The sequence below is a fragment of the Nerophis ophidion genome, linkage group LG20 (genome assembly GCF_033978795.1).
Source record: "Nerophis ophidion isolate RoL-2023_Sa linkage group LG20, RoL_Noph_v1.0, whole genome shotgun sequence".
In the NCBI taxonomy this organism is placed as follows: Eukaryota; Metazoa; Chordata; class Actinopteri; order Syngnathiformes; family Syngnathidae; genus Nerophis; species Nerophis ophidion.
Genome location: NC_084630.1, coordinates 42,508,795 through 42,518,882, shown reverse-complemented (window position 1 = coordinate 42,518,882; position 10,088 = coordinate 42,508,795). Strand labels below are relative to the sequence as shown.

General features: G+C 43.6%; 1 protein-coding gene across 3 annotated transcripts in view; it reads left to right on the top strand.

Moving 5' to 3' along the window:
• Positions 1-10,088, top strand: part of fbxw7 (F-box and WD repeat domain containing 7) — a 349,039-nt gene that overhangs the window by 1,441 nt on the left and 337,510 nt on the right. The gene's annotated exons all lie outside the window — the stretch shown is intronic.

Here is a 10,088-nt window from a genome sequence, read left to right as displayed (position 1 = left end):
CGGTGTATTGCGGCCGCCTTTAGCAACCCAAACACAGCCGGTGTTTCCTTGTTTACATTCCCGAAAGCTGACGGTGAAGCTTTACTATTGGACAGAGCGGTCAAGCGAACATGATTCCATACCACATGTCAACCAGCAGGTTTCGGCTCACCGTAGACATGAGCGGAGAGTTTGCTTCGCTCTTCATGCAGCTGCGGACTCTCTTGCCTCCTCCGACCGGCTGCCCCCGACCGTCGGATGCTTAAACCGTGGAGGAGGGGAAAAAAAAAAATCTCAGCCCGGCTGCCTTGCCTTGTCGAGAAACATGGCTTCCCTCTGAGACACTGGTGGTCACACCCCTCCGATTTTCAGGTACGACCATATAATCTCACTAGAACAAAGGTAAACACAATAAGCAGATAAGGGATTTTCCAGAATTATCCTAGTAAATGTGTCTAATAACATCTCAATCGCTCCCACTGCCCTCGTCTTTTTTTTTCTTTCTAGTCCTTCACTCTCACTTTCCTCATCCACGAATCTTTCATCCTCGTTCAAATTAATGGGGAAATCGTCGCTTTCTCGGTCCAATTCGCTCTCGCTGCTGGTGGCCATGATTGTAAACAATGTGAGGAGCTCCACGACCCGTGACGTCACGCGCACATCGTCTGCTACTTCCGGTACAGACAAGGCTTTTTTATTAGCGACCAAAAGTTGCGAACTTTATCGTCGATGTTCTTTACTAAATCCTTTCAGCAAAAATATGGCAATATCGCGAAATGATCAAGTATTACACATAGAATGGACCTGCTATCCCCGTTTAAATAAGAAAATCTCATTTCAGTAGGCTTTTAAGTTTCCTCAGCTGCCGCAGCAAGTACATCATATGCTGGGCCTTCTTGATGAGGGAGATGATGGTTGGCTCCCACTTGAGGCCCTGGGTGATGGTGGTGCCCAAGAAATGGAAGGAATCCCCATTTAAGACGGGGGTTTGAGAGTCAGTCCGGGTGAGGGGCGGTGGTGGGGCTGTGACTTTCCTGAAGTCCATGATCATCTTCACTGTTTTCGAGGCGTTCAGCTCCAGGTTGTTGAGGCTGCACCAGGACGCCAGCTCGTCCACCTTTAGACCACCATCTCTCAAAGATGGTTTTCAGCGTTTTCCTGCTCAAATGAGCGGACTGTTGAAAATAGGAATGGGGGGGATTACTTTTCACAAGTAAGATTTAACATTAACGTACTATTGGTTGTATTTTGTGAAAATAATATTACCACAGAGTTGAGAAATAGCAAAGACCTTCAATTGTACTGAAAAAATAGCCGCTAGCAAACAAGAGTATGACCATAATAGAATTGCTTGTGAATGAAATTAATTAAATTAAAACATGTCATACTTGAATTACATAAAGTTGAAATAAATGATGGAGATTAAGATTGTAATAGCCAGATTGGTGGTTTTAGATGATATAAAGACTTTCAGATGTTTATATATTTTTAAGTATTAGCCAGACTCTTTTATCCAAAGCGACATACATAAAAAATACAAAAACAATCACTGTTAACATTATCATTTAAGGGAAGAATGTAATAGAAAATATCAATATAAAGGGCCAAGACAGAATAAACTCTGTGCTGCTGCAGCAACAGAGATACAGTCTATAACCGTGGTTCTCAAATGGGGGTACGCATACCCCTGGGGGTACTTGAAGGTATGCCAAGGGGTACGTGAGATTTTTTTTTAAATATTCTAAAAATAGCAACAATTCAAAAATCCTTTATAAATATATTTATTGAATAATGCTTCAACAAAATATGAATGTTAGTTTTATGCTGTGAAAAGAAATGCAACAATGCAATATTCAGTGTTGACAGCTATATTTTTTGTGGACATGTTCCATAAATATTGATGTTAAATATTTCTTTTTTGTAAAGAAATGTTTAGAGTTAGGTTTATGAATCCAAATGGATCTCTATTACAATCCCCAAAGAGAGAACTTTAAGTTGATGATTACTTCTGTGTAGAAATCTTTATTTATAATTGAATCACTTGTTTATTTTTCAACAAGTTTTTAGTTATTTTCACATCTTTTTTTCCAAATAGTTCAAGAAAGACCACTACAAATGAGCAATATTTTGCGCTGTTATACAATTTAATAAATCAGAAACTGATGACATAGTGCTGTATTTTACTTCTTTATTTCTTTTTTTCAACCAAAAATGCTTTGCTCTGACTAGGGGGTACTTGAATTCAAAAAATGTTCACAGGGGGTACATCACTGAAAAAAGGTTGAGAACTACTGGTCTATAAGATATATAGATATCTAATGTATTCATACATTGTTTGTGTAGGATATATGCATGCATATATAACCTAATCATATTGTTTCTTCAACTTAAAAATAGCTGACCGATTTTTTTCCCCCGTCTCTGAGATTATATTCCCAGTTTTGATCTCGGACGTCTGGTCACTTATAGCATATAAGAATATTATATTGCTGTTAAGCAAACTATGAATAATAAAACATGTGTCCTTTGTCATAGCTACACGTATGACAAAAAAGCGGGTGAAAATCAGTGGTATTCTGTGAGGTAAGATGAGTGAAATGCGCAGACAGTTCATTGCTTCTGCCAATTGAATTGCACTGAGTGGAGCGTATCACCACTCCAAGATGGCGGCCCTGCGTCTCGTCAGCGCCAGTAGGCAGTAGTGCTCCATGCTGCCTACCCTTAACAGATGTCTATTGTCACACACACACACACTAGGTATGGGGAAATTACCCTCTGCATTTGACCCATCCCTTTGTTCCACCCCCTTGGGAGGTGAGGGGAGCAGTGAGCAGCAGCGGTGGTCGCGCCCGGGAATGATTTTTGGTGATTTAACCCCCAATTCCAACCTTTGATGCTGAGTGCCAAGCAGGGAGGTTGTGGCTCCCATTTTTATATTCTTTGGTATGACTCTCTAACCACAAAGCCACTGAGCAGGTTTGCTGTAGACTTCCTTCATGTAGGAAATAATTACAGATTTTTTTTGTTAATTTTCATGTATTTATTTGTTAGGGTTAGTGCCATCTCCAAGTTGGGGAGGAGATCTTGCCCCAAGTGGAGGAGTTCAAGTACCTAGGAGTCTTGTTCAGGTGTGGGGGAAGAGTGGATTGTGAGATCGACAGGCTGATCGGTGCGGCGTCTTCAGTAATGCGGACGCTGTATCGATCCGTTGTGGTGAAGAAGGAGCTGAGCCTGAAGGTAAAGCTCTCAATTTACCAGTCGATCTATATTCCCATCCTCACCTTTGGTCATGACCGAAAGGACAAGATCACGGGGAAAAAAGTGTCCCAAATGAGTTTCCTCCGTCGGGTGGCGGGGCTCTCCCTTAGAAATAGGGTGAGAATCTCTGTCATCTAGGAGGAACTCAAAACAAAGCCGCTGGTCCTCCACATCAAGAGGAGCCAGATGAGGTGGATCAGGTATCTGCTCAGGATGCCACCCGGACGCCTCAGGCATGTCCGACCTGCAGGATGCCAAGGGGAAGACCCAGGACACGTTGGGAAGACTATGTCTCCCGGCTGGCCTGGGAACGTCTCAGGATCCTCCGGGAGGAGCTTGACCAAGTGGCTGGGGAGAGAGAAGTCTGAGCTTCTCTGCTTAGGCTGCTGCCCCCGCGACCCGTCCTCGGATAAGCGGAGGAAAATGGATGGATGGCATTTATTTCAGGCAATGACATAAAAAAACGTACAAGGTGGACAACATGTAATAATATAGGGAGTGGGAAGAAGATAATTTATTTAATCCCACCCCGAGTTCTCCACTCAGTGATTATAATATTGAGTTTCACTGTTACTGTAATTAAAGATTATAATACAAATGTTGTATCATGGTGGCATGACAATAATTATTATACTGTAAGAATCATTTGTATCAACAATGTAGGAAGAATGAACATACCAACAATGGTAATAGACAACGTAGCAATAATGGTAAAGAAACATTGAGCATGTTAACACTTTGAGACAGATTTCAACAGCAGGTCAAATTAAACACCCCCAGTCCCTCTATTTGAACCAGACCCGATGTTTGTATAATAGTATAAATCCATTAATAGTGTGGCATTGCTTGTGTTGTAAGTCCACTTTCTTCCATAGTTTTACACCGCATACAGACGCACAAAAACCTTTACGTGTGGTTTGAGCGCTTGGCAACGAGAAATATCCTGGCTACGCACTTGTTTGTTGTTTTCACATTGCTACTGACACACACCTTTTTTTTTTTACACCTGTATGACTGTTAAGTAAGTTAAACTCGTGAATATTTTCATCAAGTATGGTTGTAATATTGTTTAATATATAGTATACTGGCAATTATTAATGGTGTAACGATTAATCATATAGATTTATATTCTTTATATCAGTGTTTCTCAAGTAAATGGTAAATGGGTTTTACTTGTATAACGCTTTTCTACCTTCAAAGTACTCAAAGGGCTTTGACACTATTTCCACATTCACCCATTCACACACACTGATGGCAGGAGCTGCCATGCAAGGCGCTAGCCATGACCCATCAGGAGCAAGGGTAAAGTGTCTTGCTCAAGGACACTACGGACGTAGAAGGTGGGGGATCAAACCAGGAACCCTCAGGTTGCTGGCACGGCCAGTCTCCCGACAGTACCACGCCATCCCCACCTCAGAAAACACTAAGCTCCCTAAGTACCACCATATTGACTGATATTATAATACATTAGCATAGTAGGCCCAAGTATGTACTAAAAACAAAGCCAGGGTATTATTTAACAAGTACATTTAATATTTTAGGAATATTTTGGATCGTATTTTATATTTTTACATTTTTTAAATTGTATTGATATTGTAACGAAACTACGGTATGTTATGTTTCATGTGTAGTTTATGTAATTTATTTTGTGGTTTTCCATGGCTTTGAAGGCATCATTGCTTTCTCTGCCGGTGTTGGTCTTTGTTTACTAGAGTTCTGCGAGTTGATGGGCTGAGTGAGGCTGGACATAAGTGGAGAATGTGGGGAACATTTGGTCCCCACGCCTGTTGTGTGATAGTAATGCTGGCGTAAGACGCTTCAGTTTGTGTCCTAAATGTTTATTTTGGGGTGTAATTGTAACAACTTCCATTGAAGGCTTTTAAACCTTTGGTAACGGCTCGAGTAACGTCATTACAGTATTTAAAAATGGATTCTTTGGCATTCAGAGGTCGGTAACCCAAAATGTTGAAAGAGCCATATTGGAACAAAAAAAAATCCTGCCTGGAGCCTCCAATAAATAAAAGCCTTGTATACGTGTTATAATGAAGAAAGACAACACATGACACAAGTGTCTATATTAGCCTACTATCAAAATGACTATGTGTGTCACAGGCTGAAGCAAATCTTTTCTGACAGCAATGTTGACCGTAATCTACACATTTTTACAACATTGGAAAACATTAGTATAAACAGAGACTTCTCAGAGGGTGAGAGTACTCCTGGCTTAGAATGGCCGAAGGTATAAATGTGTGTGTCCAACTTAAAGGAAACTGCAGGCTGTCTTTTTCTTACGGATTTATACAATCTTTGCAAGTTGGGTAACATTTGCTGTGGTCTGGAACAACATGGCACACACACAACTATCAGATATGCAGCAAATATTACCTACAGATATTGTGTCATGAGTCATGCAAATATAAATTACATAGACAGAGGACATGAGTAAAGGAAAATAAATGAGCTCAAATATACCTACAGACATGGCATAATGATGCAATATGTACATACAGCTAGTCTAGATAGCACGTTAGCATCGATTAGCTTGCAATCATGCAGTGACCAAGTATGCGTGATTAGCACTCCATACAAGTCAATAACATCAACAAAGCCCATCTTTGTGCGTTCATGCACAGCATAAAAAGTTTGGTGGACAAAATGAGTCAAAGAAGAGGTGGCATAAAACATGTCTATATGTGGCATTGTCGTAGATAGTTGTACTTGTAAACATGTAAATTATGGTGAGTTCAAGGACCGCCAAAATATGTAGGACAAAACGGTCCTCGTCAGATACTCTCGTCAGTAAAGCATGTTTAATACAAACAGTGGAATTTCTAACAGTTAGGAAGGTTTTTGGCATGTTTTTCCCTCTAAAGAAACCCTACTAAAGCCAAAATTTGTATGCATTTAAAAAAAAAACAACAACTCAATGGAGCCACTAGGTCGGAGCTGAAGAGCCGCACGCTGGTTGCTGACCCCCGTATTAGATAGAGCCCCCGTACCACTATTTCTAGAATGACTGCTTTACATTCAATTACATCGCTCTGTGCTCGGCAAATTTTCTTTTTCGGGAGATATGTATTGACCCAACATGGTTTTAAAGGGCAATCGGTTCATTTCATCGATACTAGTAAAAGAAAAACACTGGATGTAAGAACAGCAGACTTTATATGAAGGTTAACACTTTTAATGATTAAGACATTAAAATGTTTTTCAAGTCTGTCCGCCCATCCGTGGCGTCATCGCCATCAGTTCGCAAATCAAGAATTGTGGCCACCCGAGGTGGCTGAGAATGGTCACAAAAAATGCAAGATAAATATCATAAATCACAACACAACAACTTTCCGCTACGGCACGATTGCAAAAGCCACAACAAATACATACGGCGCAACACAACTTTAAGCCACAAAGGATGCAACAGAGATGACGGAAGTGACAGCGGAGCAAGTTACGGCAACGGACCGACTGTCTGGATATGAGTTACTGAAAAAGGGTCACACTTTACTTACTTTTCCGACTTTGTTCATGACATCATTTTCAACTTTCCGTCTCAGGACGTCTGTGAGTCGCCAAAACGTACCTGCTTGATTTGGTGTGTGTATTGTCGTGCCTTGGCATATAGTTGTCGTGTTATGGCTTTTTGTTATTGTGTGGTGGCGTTTGCATTTGTTGTACCTCTGCTATTGTAACTGTTTATTAAAGTAAGAGTAGTTACAAACCACTGTTCATTTACCTGAACAGATTTGGTTGTACTTAATCTTTTCATCATTTATTTGGTTTTCGTATTAGTTTTATGTAAAAAAAAAAAACGTAAAAGTAAAAGGTAAAACTGTCATTAATTCAACCTGAAAAGATGTTTTTGAAAAACAAAAGCAAAAGTAGCAAGAAAGTCCACTGTTAAAATGTTGGTTATTATTAGGGGTGCACCGATTAATCGGTAACCGAATATATTCGGCCGAATATGGCAAAAAAAGCCACATTCGGCCTTCGGTGGAATGAGTTAATAACAATAGTGGCGTGCGACGCAATTTTTTGACGCGGTGACGCAATCAACCAACGTGCAATGACGTTGGGATATGTTGTGTACCTGTATAAGTGTATGAGGTTACAAGCACACACTTATTGAGATTTACTTGAGCCTTCTGTTTACATTATTAACATATCTACTGTGGCTAAGCAGACTTTTGCCAAAAGGACAATAATTCTTTTGTTGTGGGTTTATCCACTTTAATGCACTTTTTTTTTTTTGGAATGCATGTTTTGTTTGAAGGCCTAATATAAATGAAAAACTTTGTGCTTTTTTTGAAAAGCAAAGGCTACTGGAATATTAAAAAAATGTCAATATTCAATAAAAAATTACTTTATTTGAAAAACATGTCTAAATATTTATTCTAGGCTATTTATGCAATATAAAAAAAATTGTTAAAAACTGCATTCATTGCCGGCAGTGAGAGGCGACGGGCTGGGGTGGCAATTCTTGTTTCTCCCCGGCTCAAAGCCTGTACGTTGGAGTTCAACCCGGCGGACGAAAGGGTAGCCTCCCTCCGCCTTCGGGTGGGGGGACGGGTCCTGACTGTTGTTTGTGCTTATGCACCAAACAGCAGTTCAGAGTACCCACCCTTTTTGGGTACACTCGAGGGAGTACTGGAAAGTGCTCCCCCAGGTGATTCCCTTGTCCTACTGGGGGACTTCAACGCTCATGTTGGCAACGACAGTGAAACCTGGAGAGGCGTGATTGGGAAGAATGGCCGCCCGGATCTGAACCCAAGTGATGTTTTGTTATTGGACTTTTGTGCTCGTCACAGTTTGTCCATAACAAACACCATGTTCAAACATAAGGGTGTCCATATGTGCACTTGGCACCAGGACACCCTAGGCCGCAGTTCCATGATCGACTTTGTAGTTGTGTCATCGGATTTGCGGCCTCATGTTTTGGACACTCGGGTGAAGAGAGGGGCGGAGCTTTCTACCGATCACCACCTGGTGGTGAGTTGGCTGCGATGGTGGGGGAGGATGCCGGACAGACCTGGGAGGCCCAAACGCATTGTGAGGGTCTGCTGGGAACGTATGGCAGAGTCTCCTGTCAGACAAAGTTTCAATTCCCACCTCCGGAAGAACTTTGAACATGTCACGAGGGAGGTGCTGGACATTGAGTACGAGTGGACCATGTTCCGCACCTCTATTGTCAAGGCGGCTGATTGGAGCTGTGGCCGCAAGGTAGTTGGTGCCTGTCGAGGCGGCAATCCTAAAACCCCTTGGTGGACACCAGCGGTGAGGGATGCCGTCAAGCTGAAGAAGGAGTCCTATCGGGTCCTTTTGGCTCATAGGACTCCGGAGGCAGTGGACAGGTACCGACAGGCCAAGCGGTGTGCAGCTTCAGCGGTCGCGGAGGGAAAAACTCGGACATGGGAGGAGTTCGAGGAAGCCATGGAAAACGACTTCCGGACGGCTTCGAAGCGATTCTGGACCACCGTCCGCCGCCTCAGGAAGGGGAAGCAGTGCACTATCAACACCGTGTATGGTGCGGATGGTGTTCTGCTGACCTCAACTGCGGATGTTGTGGATAGGTGGAAGGAATACTTCGAAGACCTCCTCAATCCCACCAACACGTCTGCCTATGAGGAAGCAGTGCCTGGGGAATCTGTGGTGGACTCTCCTATTTCTGGGGCTGAGGTCGCTGAGGTAGTTAAAAAGCTCCTCGGTGGCAAGGCCCCAGGGGTGGACGAGAACCGCCCGGAGTTCCTTAAGGCTCTGGATGCAGTGGGGCTGTCTTGGTTGACAAGACTCTGCAGCATCGCGTGGACATCGGGGGCGGTACCTCTGGATTGGCAGACCGGGTTGGTGGTCCGTCTCTTTAAGAAGGGGGACCGGAGGGTGTGTTCCAACTATCGTGGGATCACACTCCTCAGCCTTCCCGGTAAGGTTTATTGAGGTGTACTGGAGAGGAGGCTACGTCCGATAGTCGAACCTCGGATTCAGGAGGAACAGTGTGGTTTTCGTCCTGGTCGTGGAACTGTGGACCAGCTCTATACTCTCGGCAGGGTTCTTGAGGGTGCATGGGAGTTTGCCCAACCAGTCTACATGTGCTTTGTGGACTTGGAGAAGGCATTCGACCGTGTCCCTCTGGAAGTCCTGTAGAGTATGGGGTATCGGACTGTCTTATTGTGGCGGTCCGTTCCCTGTACGATCAGTGCCAGAGCTTGGTCCGCATTGCCGGCAGTAAGTCGAACACATTTCCAGTGAAGGTTGGACTCCGCCAAGGCTGTCCTTTGTCACCGATTCTGTTCATAACTTTTATGGACAGAATTTCTAGGCGCAGTCAAGGCGTTGAGGGGTTCCGGTTTGGTAACCGCAGGATTAGGTCTCTGCTTTTTGCAGATGATGGGGTCCTGATGGCTTCATCTGACCGGGATCTTCAGCTCTCGCTGGATCGGTTCGCAGCCGAGTGTGAAGCGACCGGAATGAGAATCAGCACCTCCAAGTCCGAGTCCATGGTTCTCGCCCGGAAAAGGGCGGAATGCCATCTCCGGGTTGGGGAGGAGACCCTGCCCCAAGTGGAGGAGTTCAAGTACCTAGGAGTCTTGTTCACGAGTGAGGGAAGAGTGGATCGTGAGATCGACAGGCGGATCGGTGCGGCGTCTTCAGTAATGCGGACGTTGTACCGATCCGTTGTGGTGAAGAAGGAGCTGAGCCGGAAGGCAAAGCTCTCAATTTACCGGTCGATCTACGTTCCCATCCTCACCTATGGTCATGAGCTTTGGGTCATGACCGAAAGGATAAGATCACGGGTACAAGCGGCCCAAAGGAGTTTCCTCCGCCGTGTGGCGGGGCTCTCCCTTAGAGATAGGGTGAGA